Here is a 15,564-nt window from a genome sequence, read left to right on the forward strand (position 1 = left end):
TTGTGTCACGTAAATCATCTATTCATGTGTTGTGTTTGTCTTGGGGTAACTGTATAAATCCATGTTAAACGTGGGACACGCCGGCGAATATCCGTATAGTGAGAGTGTGGGTCGAGTCGGATACTCTAATCATATTCCACATTGTGGCGATTGCTAAGTGTGATGAACCGCATATACTTTGTTAGGCATGCATCTCATGTAGATTGCTTGTGCATATTGATACATCTTGTAGTTGTGGATTATGAGACGTATCAGAACCTTTACATTACTTTTATGAATCTCTTGAATTACTGTTAATCTTAAAAGATAGCCATCACTATGAGTAGGGTATTGACCCTCTCCTAACCGTATAGATGATGCAGGTGATGTACAAATTGAAGACATAGAGGACCATCTCCCTATAGAAGACTATGCTGGAAGAATTTGAAGATAGTTTTACTATTTAGTTTTACACTTCCACTGTGAACTCTGATAATGTAATAAACTCCCATTGAGAGGGCACTTAATATTTTATTAAATTATTTTAATAATAGTGACAGTTGATTTTATTCTCGTGAATGGTTACCTTCATGTAACTAGATGTGACCTAAAATGAAAAAAAAATATGGTGCGACTTTAAAGCATCCAAGTTTCACATTATTAACACCCGGTTTCCTTAGGCATGAGTATAAATTCTGGCCGTGAAAATTTAGGATGTTATAGTTGATATTAGAGCATGAGAATGAGATTAACTGGGCCTGAGGGAGTAGACCATCATAAGCTTTATGCAACTAGGATAGAATCTTAAATTAGATATCTATACTTATGACCATTTCCTAAAGGAACTAGGAAGTCGAAGAGTTAGAAACCCCATTCAGGCTCCCTATTGAAACGTTAAGTTAGACGTGAAATTTAGAAGTTTTAAATCTAGATACCTCAGAATAAATCCCTCAAAATTCCAAACTGACTTGTTCTGAACTAAAAGTCATCCTTAAATAGTGTCGTCATCAAGAATACATAAGTTTCTTTGATGAGAATAGAGATTTCCTAATTATTCTAAAAAATTTTACTATTTCAATACTATTTTGACATATTATGAAAACCTCCACTAATTACAAAAGAAAGATACGTTAGAAAATTTTGAGAATTTTTTAATAGATCACTTAGGGATCTATCAACCTTCCTCTAAAGTTCCATCTCGATCGGATATGTACAAAATTCTATAAAAATCTGACAGTAGCAAAAATCAGTAGAAATTATTGCTGGACAACAAGCTATTTTACACCTCACAAGTGTGAACACCCCCAAACCATTAATTCTTGCCTCGTAGAACTTTCTGCAGTCTTAGGAACAAGTCATGGGCTTAGACTCCAAATTTTGAATAAGTTGGACGTATAGATCGAAAGTTAAAATTCTCAGAGTGACAGGCAGTCAATATCCTTTCCTACAAAGGATGACACTAGATCTTAGGTTCATCAATGAATGGATGAGTTGGCCCATACTTTATGAAACCTAGCCTATCCATTGTCGTCTAGTCTAGTTAGGACATCTGGCTTTCGGGGCGAGACGAAACTTTTTCCAAAGATGATGAATGATTGGGACCATGGAATTATGAATCATATTCAAGCAAAGCACAAGCGGTTTAATCCAAATATCAAATCTCGGGGTTGAGATTTTCTTTTAAGGGGGGTAGGATGTAGCATCCCAATCTCATGTAGCCCATTTATATGCACACTTAGACATATATATCTACATTTTGAGTAATATATTGAAAATTTAAGCAAATTGAATTAGCAGGGATGATAGAAGAAATCTCGGGTAATCTATCAGATAATCAAAGTATGCAGTGAAAGCTTAATAGGCCATGTAGAATTATCCATTACGAGAATATAAGATTTCATGACATTCCCCAATAGTTTAGAACAATCAAGATTATGGATTGATGGAAACATGTTTTCGTGAAATTTACATGGTTTGACTTAAACTCTAAGTCCTTGAAACTCGAACTCTAAGTCCTTGAAAATCTCAAATGATCCATATGCCTTGATCAAGGAAAATATCAAGGCTTAACAGGATTATGAATGGATATCGGTAAATCCTCTATACTGCGGGGGCGAAGGATCCGTGTATTGGGCGCAAACCCACTATGACCATCTATTCATATTACCTCGAACATAGGAAGTAGGGAATCCTTAGAGGCATGGGAAAATGGCTTGTATAATAGAAGTACTAAATTTTGGAGGTGAAATTATGTTTAAGGGGGGTAGATTGTAACACCCCGAACTTTTCAATACCGAGTATTAAAAGTTCTCAAGTGTTACCATAAGACGTAACCTAGTATGTACGTGTGTATAATACAATCCAACTATCCTAACCTTACGTCTATCTCCTAACATGACCTTACGTCTATCTCCTAACACGAATCTGGGAGTCGAGGGTGATCTCCATCCTAGATGCCATTCGACCGTTGATTTTAAGACAAAATCATCATATGACCAAGTAAACCTACTTGCGATCATCTACTCACAAAACTGACCATACACCCACCTCCGTACTTGACTAGATTACTAAACATCCACCTTTCTTATTATGAACATGTCTATTAACCATCCATCATGTGGTTTGATACATATACGTCCCCTTAATTACCTTAGTGAATAATTCCTTATTTATAATGATTCAGATATAAGTTCTTTTATAAAAATTACTTTAAAAAGTTCTTACAACCATGTGGAGCCATTAGATTTCCCAAAACTCGTGGATCAACAATAATTACGAAAATGCCATTAACCTAGAACATTGAATTCTAGATTACATAGTTCTCACTATCCGTTTAACCTAAAATTTTATACCAGGCCTATAAATCCTAAATTAACACTACACATTGAATTTGAATCCTTAGATCATTGTAGGAATGACTCAATGGATAGATCAACCATTAACCATAGATTTTAGGGCCACCTGATCTTTGGATATGCTTCAAATTTGGGATCAACCCCTTAGATTAGATGGAAAAATGAATGGATGGTGTAGATCCATTAAATATCATCACAGTATACCTCACCCTATGTAGCACTTGCACATAGCAAGTGTGGACCTGCTGTGCACCGAACTTGGAGTCGGGTCAAACAGTGTTTGACCCGACGATCTTTGCATGGAAGAAGGAAACCTTCCTTCTTGCGGTGGTTGCGAGCGATTGTCTGTTGGGCCACGCTCATCATCCACAAGATTGATTTGAGTTGTCCAACATGACCAGGAGAGAATTCCTACCAAAACCATGTTCTTCCCATGCATCCATGCACGTACAAGAACTCATGGCAACAAGGGATATAGTACCACATCGATTAGTGGTGTGGGCCACCCAGAACCTGGATCCAACTCAAATCTTGACTCATGGCATAACTAGACCCTATGAAACCAATGAGCGACTTCGATCCACTGAAAAATCTCCATAAGTGGGCCCTACTGACCCCAGCAAAGGATCGGGATCAGGTGCTTTCGCTGCAACAGCTGTTTAGAGGCATTGTGAGCCACCACGACTAGCTAACTACAAGATCCAAACCATTCACTCTGTTGGCCAGTCAAAACTGACCGAAGGCACGCTGGCCCCGCATGTAGGTGTACACGTGAGCACATGAAAATAAAATCGCACCTCCATTCCTCATTGCGCAAACGGGCAGTGTGTAAAGAACGCCTCCGTTTCTTTGGGTGTGCAAACAAGGCTGCGTAAGATGAGTCAATGCAAGGAATTCATGGCCGACCTAGAGTCCTCGCACCTATAAAAGGGACCCTTCATCCATTAGTAAGAGGAAGTAAAGAAATAAGGAAAGGCGTGAGAAAGAGAGAGAGTGAGTGAGAGAGAGAGAGAGAGAGAGCAACGTCCAGCTCTCTACTAGACGCTGCAACAAGAAAAGCAGGAAAGAAAGAAAGAAAGAAAGAAAGGAAAGAAAGAATGAAAGAAAGAAAGAAAGAGGAAGAGAAAGAAAAAGAAAAAAAAAGAAAAAGGAAGGAGAAGAAAGAAATGAAATGAAAGAGAAAGGAAGAAGAGACCAAGTGTTGCTCAGGTTCAAGTGACGACTCACTGAGTTGCTGAGTTTGGGTTCAAATTTGGGGTGGATCCCTTTATGGAATAGAGGTAAGCTTTTAAGTTTAGTTCCTTGACTTTCTTTGGGTTTTCAATAACCATAAGGTGGGTTAGGATCGAGTTAAACCAATTGACTCAAACAGGTAAATCTGTTGAAGATTTGGGTCAGACCAACTAAGGCTGAGTACTAACCAGGTTAACCTTCTCATCTACTAAATTTATGTCCAATATGTTGCTTTGGTAAGCTAGATCATAAACCTAGATCTTAAGTCAAATCCTAACCTTCTATCTTAACCATATGAGACAGTTCATCGAGTGATCTAACCATTTGAATTGTTTTAAATCATGTTGGAATTCAATCCTACAGTGTATTCTCACTCTTGAGGGAGAAACGGATCTAAAGGTGAGGGTTTTATCCTTTAGGCTTACATTAATTTAAGTTATTATATTTACATTGCCCTTACATGCCATCCTACTGTGTTATCTTACCTTTACATGCTTTTGTGTCATTTCTACCTTGCCTTTAACATGCCTTGGTTTTACTTTGAATTGTGGCTGCAATTGCTTATTTTACTATCAATTATTGCCCTTTGAGATTATAGTATAATGTTACTTACAAACTGATCTATCTGAATTTATGTGGGGCCATGGATATAAGCCTTGCCCTTGCCTTACCAATTTTATTGAGTTGGCCTTGTCACACTCCTTATTAAAGAATCGGCCGTGCCACTCTTTTATTTATGGAGTTGGCCATTGCCACTCTCCTTGTTAAAGAATCGGCCATTGCCGCTCTTCTATTTGTTATGTTAGTCATTGCCACAGTTTGCGTTGACCATTGTCACTCTTCTCTGTGTTGGCCTTGTGATATCTATTTTCAAAAGGGTTGAGCATGTGTCTTGATATTCCAAACCTCCATGATTCAGAATGCATTCTCTATAAGTGCAAGTACTATGTCGGGAATCCCTCTTCTAGCAATTGAATAAATATCATGGACGTAATATTTTTTCAGTAGCAGCCCCTGGGGTGACACGTAATTCGATGTTGCATGGGTAATTGTGCACAAATCGATGTGTGTAAATCACAAATGTAGTGTCACATCACTTCCGAGATTGGATGTCGTAAATAGTCGCTCTATGAATAAATCGTGTCACGTAAATCATCCATTTATGTGTTGTGTTTGTCTTAGGGTAACCGTATAAATCTATGTTAAACATGGGACATGCTGGCGAATATCCATATAGTGAGAGTGCAGGTTAAGTTGGATACTCTAATCATATTCCACATTGTGGCGATCGATAAGTATGATGAACCCCATATATGAGTAGGGCATTAACCCTTGTTCACAACCCCAAGTGTAGGGTCGTGATGTAGTAATAATCTCGGTAAGACCGAGGTCGAATCCATAGGGACTGAACTTGTATGTCTTCTGAAAGTAACTAGAAGTAGAACTAGAAGAAGATGTAAACCTAAATTTGGAAGTATATAAAGTAATTGTGATAGATATAATGAAAAACTTTAAAAATTCAATGGTGGGAAACTAGGGTTTTCAAGGATCCACTTGTAGGTTCTTAGGATGCTACCTTGCTTGATTCAAGGATGAAGAGATTCGTCAGATCTCTAAACTTCTCATGGATATAATCATCAATGGATGAGAGTTGTGAGGATTTGGAAGTAATTCCATCACCTAACCATGCCCAAGAGACAAGGTAAACAATAGGATCTACCAGTCACATAACTAATCATAAGAGAATTGTGAAGGTTAGAGGGATGCCATCATCCTACCATGCCCAAGGGACAATGATGAACAACAGGATCACCTAATTTCATAATCTTAATTCAAGAAAAGAAGATATCTTAAGCCATCACAAATCTATTGTAATTTGTCATAACAAACCATCAAAAACTAAAAATATTCCTTCATAATCAAACTAGAATCCAAGAGAGTTCAATAAAACATGACTCAAAGCAAAGAAAACATCTCAATTACACTACAAGCTTCACCTCTTAGCCCTATTTAAGAGGTTTAGCCAACCATAGACATGATTGAACTAAGAACTCTTAAGAAAAGCATAGAAACTACTAAGGAAATGGAAGAAAAACTCTTGGCAACGGCTTCTCCACGCTTTTGATCCACTCCACAAACACTAGAAGATGCTTAGGGATGCCCTGTGGACCCTTATTTATAGTTTTGCATCACCTCCTTTTGCATCGAGTTGGAAAATTCTGGAAACTGTCTCAAATTTACGCAGTCTGCGCAACATCTATGTAACCCTCGACTGGTTGAGGACATCCTTCAACTCGAGGGTTTCCTTCGACTGGTCAAGAATGACTTAATTTTCGATGATTTGATCGCTGGAGTTCGAGTCATGGAATCCTTGACTGGTCAAGCAGGAGCCTCAACTAGTTGAAGCGAAGCTAGGACTAGTCGAGCAGGAGCCAGGACTAGTCAAGCAGGAGCGAGGACAGGTCGAGCAAGAACCTCAACTAGTCGAGTAGGAGCCAGGACTAGTCGAGGATCACAGAAATTCACTTCAAAACTTTGATTCTCTTCATTCTTGACTTGGTTTTCTTGGATCTTTGGCATGTGAATTCTTCACTTTTGGTCTCATAAGATCCATCCTTGCTTTGGTGATTCTTGAGCGTTAAATTCATGCTTTTAGCATCCTTTTCAATCCAAGCTCTTAAATTCACCTTGCAACACAAACATGATTAAAATAGAACATTAAGCATTATCATGTTCATAAAACCAAGTAACAACTATGGTCCAATATACAATATTTGATCCTCAACAACCCTCTCCCAACCATATAGATGATCCAGGTGATGTATAAATTGAAGACAGAGGACCATCTCCCTGTAGAAGACTATGTTGGAAGAATTCGAAGATAGTTTTACTATTTAGTTTTATACTTCCGCTGCGAACTCTGATAACGTAATAAACTCCCATTAAGAGGGCACTTGATATTTTATTGAATTATTTTAATAATAGTGACGGTTGATTTTATTCTCATGAATAGTTACCCTCATGTAACTGGATGTGATCTAAAATGGGAAAAAGTATGGTGCGACTTTAAAGCATTTAAGTTTCACATTATTAACACCCAGTTTCCTCAAGCACGAGTATAAACTCTGGCCATGAAAATTCAGGATGTTACACGTGTGAAGTGCTCGAGTGCTCATAAATTGAAGTATGGATGGCGCGGTTCCAACCGGGCAACTTTTGACCCCAAGCGCCAGAAGAACTGCTTGTATTATAAAATAAAATCACCCAACATATGAGCGTAGACTTTGGATTTGAGCTAATAGATTAGTGCTACTCCTAAGTTAGGACTAGGCTACTGGTTATACAAACGAACGTAAGTGACCGATTATGCTAGGATAATTGGAGGATAAACTTGGTTTGGATGATTAGGTTGGGGCGAGACCCCCATCATTAAATTCCCTTGATATTTATAAGCTTCTATAATAACCCTTAGGATGACGTTTAGCTTAAAAGCTATTCAGGATCGGTGGAAACTAATATGTCCCTCAGATTGAGCGTTAAATAAAATTAACATGCCCCTTATAACTGTTTTCCCAAGGACTTATTATAATTGGGAACATAGAATGATAAAACTATAGAAAAGCGAAGCATTCGTGCTTTGTATTGAATTCTCAATCCTAGTAGTTATTGTTGAGGGTCAAATATTGCATATTATCCCCCATTTATTAATTGGTTTTATGAACATGATAATGCTTAATATTCTATTTTAATCATGTTTATGTTGCAAGATGAATTTAAGAGCTTGGATTGAAAAGGATGCTAAAAGCAAGGATTTAAGGTTCAAGAATCACCAAGCCAAAGATTGAATCTTAGAAGACCAAGAATGAAGAATTCACATGCTACGGATCCAAGAAAACTAAGTCAAGAATGAAGAGAATCGAAGTTTTGAAGTAAATTTTTGTGATCCTCGACTAATCCTAGCTTCGCTTCGACTAGTTGAGGCTCCTGCTAGACTAGTCCTGACTTCGCTTCGACCAGTCAAGGCTCCTACTTGACTAGTGCTAGCTTCACTTCGACTTAGCAAGGCTCCTGCTCGACTAGTCGAAGAATCCTTGACTCGAACTCCAACAACATGAACTTCTAAATTCCCGTCACCCTCGACTAGTCGAAGGTGACCCTCGACCAGTCGAAGGTTGTCCTCGACTAATTGAGGGTTACACAGATTTTACGCGGACTGCGTAAATTTGAGGCAGTTTCCAGATTTTCTGACTCGGTGCGAAAGTTAGAGTCGCAAGACTTAAATATGGGTCCCTAGGATGTTCCTAAGCATCTTCTTGGGTTTAAAGAGTGGAGAAAAAGCGTGGAGAAGCCATCGCCAAGAGTTTTTCTTCCATTTCATAGTTTTTTTATGCTTTTCTTAAGAGATTTTAGTTTAATCATGTCTATGGTTGGCTAAATCTCTTAGCTAGGGCTAAGAGGTGAAGCTCGTAGCGTGATTGGGATGTTTGCTTTGTGTTGATTCATGCTTTATTGAAATCTCTTGGATTCTAGTTTGATTATGAAGGAATGTTTTTAGTTTTTAATGGTTTGTTATGACAAATTACAGTAGATCTGTGATAGCTTGAAATATCTTCTTTTCCAGAATTGAGATTGTGAAATTAGGAGATCCTGTTGTTCACCATCATCCCTTGGACATAGTAGGATGATGGAATCCTTCCTAACCTTCACAATTCTTTTATGATTGGTTGTGGGATTGGTAAATCCTGTTGTTTGCCTTGTTTACGGGGCATGTTTAAGTGATGGAATTACTTCCAAATCCTCATAACTCTCATTTATTGATGATTACATTCATGAGAAGTTCAGAGATTTGACAAATCACTTCTTACCAATTGGATAGGATAGGACTTTGATTCCAGTTGTGTCTTTGAATCAAACAAGGTAGCATCCTGAGAACCAACAAGGGGATCCTTGAAAACCCTAGTTTCCCACCTTTGAATTCCTTAAATTTTTCATTAAATCTCTCACAATTACTCTCTATGCTTCCATATTTAGGTTTTCATCTTTTTCCAGTTTTAGTTCTAGTTACTTTCAGAAGGCACACAAGTTTAGTCCATGTGGATTCGACCTCGGTCTCACCGAGATTATTACTACATCGCGACCCTACACTTGGGGTTATAAACAAGTTTTTGGCATCTTTGTTGAGGACTAATGGTTGCATTTTTCTGAGATTAGCTAGTTTTGGAATTAGTTTAAGATTAGGGTTTTTCTACTTTCTAATTGTAGGATTAGATTTTTCTTCATTAATTTAGAAATTAACTTACCTTCTAATTCTAGGTTTAGAAACTCTCCTTTTCGCTTTTTAGAAACTTTCTATTTTCTGTTTTTAGAAACTTTCCTTTTTAGAAACTAGTTTACTTTCCTAATTTATTTTTAGAAACTAACTCACCTTTCTATTTTTGCTTTTAGAAACTTTCTAAATTTAGAATTTCTGTTTTTAAAAACTAACTTATTTTGTTTTGTTTTGCATGATCTTAGTTTAGGAACTTCTAATTTGCTAACTTCTTTTTAATTCCCTCTCTCTTTCTATTTTTAGATTTCTATTTCCCTTCTTTCTTTTAGGTTTAGGTTAGAATCTGAAATTCAGGGCTGAGAGTGTTTCATGCCCAAGTGGATCCGTGACAATACTTAACGTCTTTTGAGTGAAGGAGGATTGGTTGAGGAGTTATCTATCCATCACAGGATTAGACACCACTCGAGATCCTCATAATTAATTGAGGTTATGGCTGCCAATCAACCGGGAAAACAACCTCAACCTAGGGTTAAGGAAGTACAAGATGAGAATGAGGTGCAGCAAGCACCCCCGCCTCATACTTTACGAGATTATCTACAACCAGCGGGAGTGAGTACACCTACTTGTATGGTTTTTCTAGGAAACACAGGAAACATGGATATCAAGCCTGGAGTAATCCAACTCCTTCCAAAGTTCCTTGGACTTGAATCTGAAAGCCCATACCTGCACTTACAAGAGTTTGATGAGGTTATAACCACTTTATACTTTTCTAACGTGTCTGAGGACACGATCAGGCTAAAACTCTTTCCTTTTTCCTTGAAAGAGAAAGCTAAGACGTGGTTGCACTCACTACGTCCACGATCTATTGGCACATGGAATGACATGATGAAGGAGTTCATAAAAAAATTCTTTCCATACCATAAGACGAACACCATTAGGAAATCGATAATGAACTTCACCCAAAAGGAAAATGAAACATTCTTCCAATGTTGGGAGCAGTTCAAGGATCTCGTCAATTCATGCCCACAACACAGGTTTGAAACGTAACGCATAACAATTTTCTTCCACAATGGACTAACATCTTCCATGCACCAATTCATCGAGATGATGTGCAGTGGGGAATTCATGAACAAGAATGTCGATGAGGTGTGGGATTATTTTGACAAACTCGCTGAAACCGTACAATCATGGGACATCACCCCAAAACCTAGCACCACATCTAAGCCTACTCAAGAAAGGGAGAGAGTTGGGATATACTTGTTGAGAGAGGATGATGATATAAATGCTAAAGTGGCTAGTCTCGCAAGGAAGGTCGAGGCCATGAAACTTAAGAAGGATAAGGCTAAGGAAGTTGTTTACGGTATTTGTCCTTGGAACATACATAAAATTAAAAATTGCCCAACGATACCTACTTTTCAAGAGGCACTGAGCAAGCAATCGAATGTCGTGAACAACTACCAAAAACCTTTCAGTAGACCCATCTCCATCACATATAATTCTAGTTGGAAAAATCTTCCAAACTTTAGTTAGAGGAATGGACAAACTGCTACTCCTTAAGGAATCCCTAACCAATTCTTAAATCAAGGGAGACCTCAAGAGGATCCGGTTTGGAAACATATTCAAAACCAAGAGCTTATCACTTAGAGTATATTGAAAACCCTTCAAGAACTTTCAAAGGCCATACAAGGGCATGAGACAAAAAAATTAATTGGGAAAAAATGATTCTTCCAGCCCAACCTTTCCCTAATCCTAAACTGCAATACGAAATAAGTGATCCAAGCTCTTCAAATCAAATGAAGCAAGTTAAGTCTATCACCACTCTTAGGAGTGGGAAGATAATTGACAAATTTATTCCGGTAAGGGCTGAAAAGCCTAAGGACCCGAAAGAGGACAATGATGATAGACCTAGCACTGCTCTACAAGAATTGGAATTGGAACTTCAAGGCAAGCCGATTGCCCCATTCCCTAAACGGTTGGTTCCACCAAAATCTCTCTCTAACTCTCAGGATATTCTAGAGGTGCTAAAAGAAGTGAAGGTCAACATCCCTCTACTGGATGCGGTTAAACAAATACCTTCATATGCCAAATTTCTGAACAACTTGTGTAAGACCAAAAGGCGGCAAAATATTCAAAAGAAAATCTTTTTAACTAAAAAAGTGAGTGCCACCCTAAAGCAAGATGTGCCAAAAAAATACAAAGATCCCGGTAGCTCAACTGTCATTTATGTAATTGGGAACTATCGAATTGAGCACGCACTTCTTAACTTAGGAGCGAGTGTAAATCTGATTCCTTTTTTGCTCTACGTACAACTAGGTTTGGGTGAATTGAAATTCACCTGAACGCGATCATTCAAGCCTTCCGTTCGAGTGTGATCATTCAGTCTTCCATGAAAGCATGATCATCCAGTCATCCTTCGGTTGCAGTTCATTCGGTTCTTCAGTCAGAAGAAGATTGATCTTCCATTTAATCTCATGAATCAATCAAAGAAGAATTGAGAGGGCATATGTTGAGGCACAAAAAATATTCAGTAGTATAGAAGCTGTCTGAAGTGCCACTCCATGATAGAAGAGGTTGTACGCTCTACATTTTGATATGGAAGAATGGACGGGCATCATCTAATATAGAAGAATAGATGGACATCATATCAGAATGGACAGGTGTCATCTGATATGGAAGAGTGCATGGGCATCATCTGGTAAGGAGAGGAGGTGCATTGGAAGTCTTGTCTTAAGGAAGGAATGAGGATTGTGTGTTCAGAGAGAAGTGGTGGTGATCACCACCATTTAAGAAGGGTTGTGTGTTGTTTTGTATGAAGGGAGAAGTGGTGGTGATCACCACTATTTAAGGAGTTGGAGCTTGGGAGGCCTATAAATACCCCTCTCCACTCCTCATTTGGGGGCTGGAAGACAAGAGAGAGAGACAGAGAGAGATGGTTTGCGCGACCCCACACAATGGAAAAGAGAGGGAGAGATGGTTTGTGCGACCTCACGCAATGGAAAGAGGGAGAGAGGCTATGCGCCACTTTGTGTGGGGGCTGTCTTAATGCAAGGCTTTTCATGTCCTAATGGATGCCTTGATGCACCACTTATTGTGGAGGCACGTCCAAGAGGAAGCCCCATGCGCCACTTAGTGTGGAAGTCTGTCTTGAAGCTTCTTTGCACGACTGTGCACAATGAAAAGTTATCTCGAAGCCTCTTTGCGTGACTGCACGCAATGGAAAGTTGTCTTGAAGCCTCTTTGCACGACTGCGCGCAATGGAAAGTTGTCTTGAAGCCTCTTTTGTGAATGGAAAGTTGTCCTAAAGACTGCCTTGGTGTGCCACTTCTTAAGGAGAGCCTTTGCACGTTCCACTTTGCAGAAAGCCTTTACGCGTCTCATTTTGCAGAGAAGTCCTCCTGTGCCACTTTGTATGGAGTCTGTCTTAATACAAGGCTTTTCATGTCCTAATGGATGCCTTAGTGTGCCACTTTGTGTGAAGGCTGACTTAATGCAAGGCTTTTCATGTCCTAATGGATGCCTTGGTGCGCCACTTTGAATGTAAGCTTGTCCTGAAGCCTACCTTTTGTGCCATTCTCCATGGAAACTTGTCTTCATGCATGGCTTTTGTCCTAATACAAGCCTTGTGCACTCCACATTCCCTGTCTAAGCTTGTGCACTTCCATCTTTGGATAGATGACCTCCACACCTGTTGAATGTCTATAAATACCTCTCTCTTATCTCCATTTGGACAGGGCAGTGAGAAAGAGAAGCAAGAAGGAGAAGTGAGAGAAGATAGAAATTGGAGAGCTTCAAAGAGCTCACAGAGGAAAGAGAAGAATCTGTCCGTACAACTGGAAGGATGAGTGGAAGGATGATCAGAACCTATCGCACGACCAAATTAAGGGCTTCAAGTCTGCACAACTCATCTGCCTTTGCAATGAACATCAAAAGCATCGAAATGCTGCTGAAATTGCCATTATGACTGCCTTCTTTTTGATTCATTGCGTGGTTGAATGTACTTTATTTTCAAAATCAAAGGAATGCGAGGATGTAAATGAACTCAGAATAAATACTTCGTGATCATTGTTCTCTCATTTTTTCTTTCTTATTATTGAATAAATCCCCCAAATCGAATGCATTTGTTTCTTGTTGAAACAATGACTAAGTAGCTTTCCCCTGTTTTCCTAGTCTAAGTTTATTGCTTTCATGGAATTTATGATAGTTTGCTTTCTGCTGTTTAGGATAGTTTGCTTATACTCTGTTGAGTTTTGTTTTGTTCTAACCTATCTTCACACTAAGATTATTGGAAACACCTCAGAATTTCTTCTTCAGCTTTTATCTTTTGTTCACAACCACAAGTGTAGGGTCACGATGAAGTAATAATCTCAGTGAGATCGAGGTCGAATCTACATGGACTAAACTTGTGTGTCTTCTGAAAGTAACTAGAACTAGAACTAGAAGAAGATGTGAATCTAGATCTGAATTAATTGAGAGATTAATTGTGATTAAAGTGATTAAAAACTAACAAATTCAAAGGTGGTACTAGGGTTTCTAAGGATCCACTTGTAGAGATTAGGGGGATTTATGTTTGATTCAAGGACATAACTAGAATCAGAGTCTCATCTTATCCAATTGGAAGATATCTCAGTAAAACCAAATTTGAACTTCCTTTAACCTAATTCTCAATAGATGAGAGGTTGGAGAACTGGAAGTGATTCCATCACAAAACCATGCCTTGGAGACATGGCAAACAACAAGATTTACTAATCCTACAACCAATCATCAGAGAATTAAGAAGATTAGGTAGGATTCCAACACCCAACCATGCCCATGGGACGATGGTGAACAACGGGATTTCCTAATTTCATAATCTTAATACATGAAAGGAACATACTCAAAGCTATCGCAGATCTATTATAATTTGAGTCACAACAAAACCATTAAAAACTAAAAGTATTTCTTAAATATCAAACTGGAATCAAATATAGTTCAACTTAAACATGAATTAAAGCAATAGAAACATCCCATCACGCTACAAGCTTCACTTCTTAGCCCTAGCTAAGAGGTTTAGCCAACCATAGACATGATTGAATTAAAATCTCTTAAGAAAAGCATAGAAATAACTAAGGAAAAGGAAAAAAAACTCTTAGCGACGGCTTCTCCACACTTTTTCTCCACTCCTCAAACTATAGAAAATGCCTAGGAAAATCCTAGGGACCCCTATTTATAGTTTTGCAACTCAAAGTTTCACACCGGGTTAGAAAATCAGGAAACCGCCTCAAATTTTTATAATTCGTGTGCTGTTTGCATAACCTTAGACTAGTCGAGGGTTTCCTTCGAATGGTCGAGAATGCCGAGAATTAAAGGATTTTGATAGTTGGAGTTTGAGTCAAGGAATCGTTGACTGGTCGAGCAGGTCCTTCGACTAGTCAAGGATAGGCTTAGACTAGTCGAAGGATGCCGATTTTTAGGGTTCCTTTTCTTCACTTCAAGTCTTCAATTCTCTTCATTCCTCACTTAGTTTTCTTAGACCTTTGGCATGTGAATTCCTCATTTTTGGTCTCATAAGTCAGAGTATAGTTCGCATATCAAGTTTTTCAACGTGCTCAGTGAAAATACTATCATTTCATAATGTTAGCCATGCACATCACTTTAAGATTAGTTAAAAACTCAAGTACTAATTCTGAACTTATCCCCTCTTCCTTTTTTTTTCAATTTTTGATTTTATGTCAACGGTCATTTGTATTCATTCAATCTTTTGATATTTTCTCTTTCCTTTCAAATTTTTCATTCTTTTTCAAACTTTTTCAATCTTTCCACCACACATGACCCTTTTTGTCGATCTCTTATTTTTTTAATTGGTTTTTTTCTTCTTTTAAGGTGGATAAAGTTCTCCAGACTCGATTCTCAATATCTTTCAATGATCATCATACAAACAATCAAAAAATCTAGTACTATTCACAAAAACCAATTTGAATATGAGTGACCAGCTAGCTTTTTCAAGATTTGATCAATGAAGGGCAAAGGGAAATGGTCCTTCCTTGTGACGGTATTCAATTTCCTGTAGTCAATGCATATTCTTGAACCAGTAGTAACTCTGGTTGGCACAAGTTCATTGTTGGCATTGGCTACGATAGTGATTCCGGACTTCTTAGGAACCACTTGAGTTGGACTCACCCATTGACTATCGGATATATGGTATATGATACCTACATCCAATAGCTTAAGAACCTCGGCTTTAACCACTTC

At 38.4% G+C, this 15,564-nt stretch overlaps 1 non-coding gene across 1 annotated transcript; it reads right to left on the reverse strand.

Annotated features, from left to right (window-relative positions):
- Positions 1-10,266: 10,266 nt before the first annotated feature.
- On the reverse strand, positions 10,267-10,373 carry LOC131247651 (small nucleolar RNA R71). The gene has a single exon (XR_009171927.1). It is a non-coding gene; the product is annotated as a small nucleolar RNA R71 (small nucleolar RNA).
- Between the last annotated feature and the right edge of the window lie 5,191 nt (positions 10,374-15,564).

The sequence above is a fragment of the Magnolia sinica genome, chromosome 5, assembly GCF_029962835.1.
Source record: "Magnolia sinica isolate HGM2019 chromosome 5, MsV1, whole genome shotgun sequence".
Classification (NCBI taxonomy): Eukaryota; Viridiplantae; Streptophyta; class Magnoliopsida; order Magnoliales; family Magnoliaceae; genus Magnolia; species Magnolia sinica.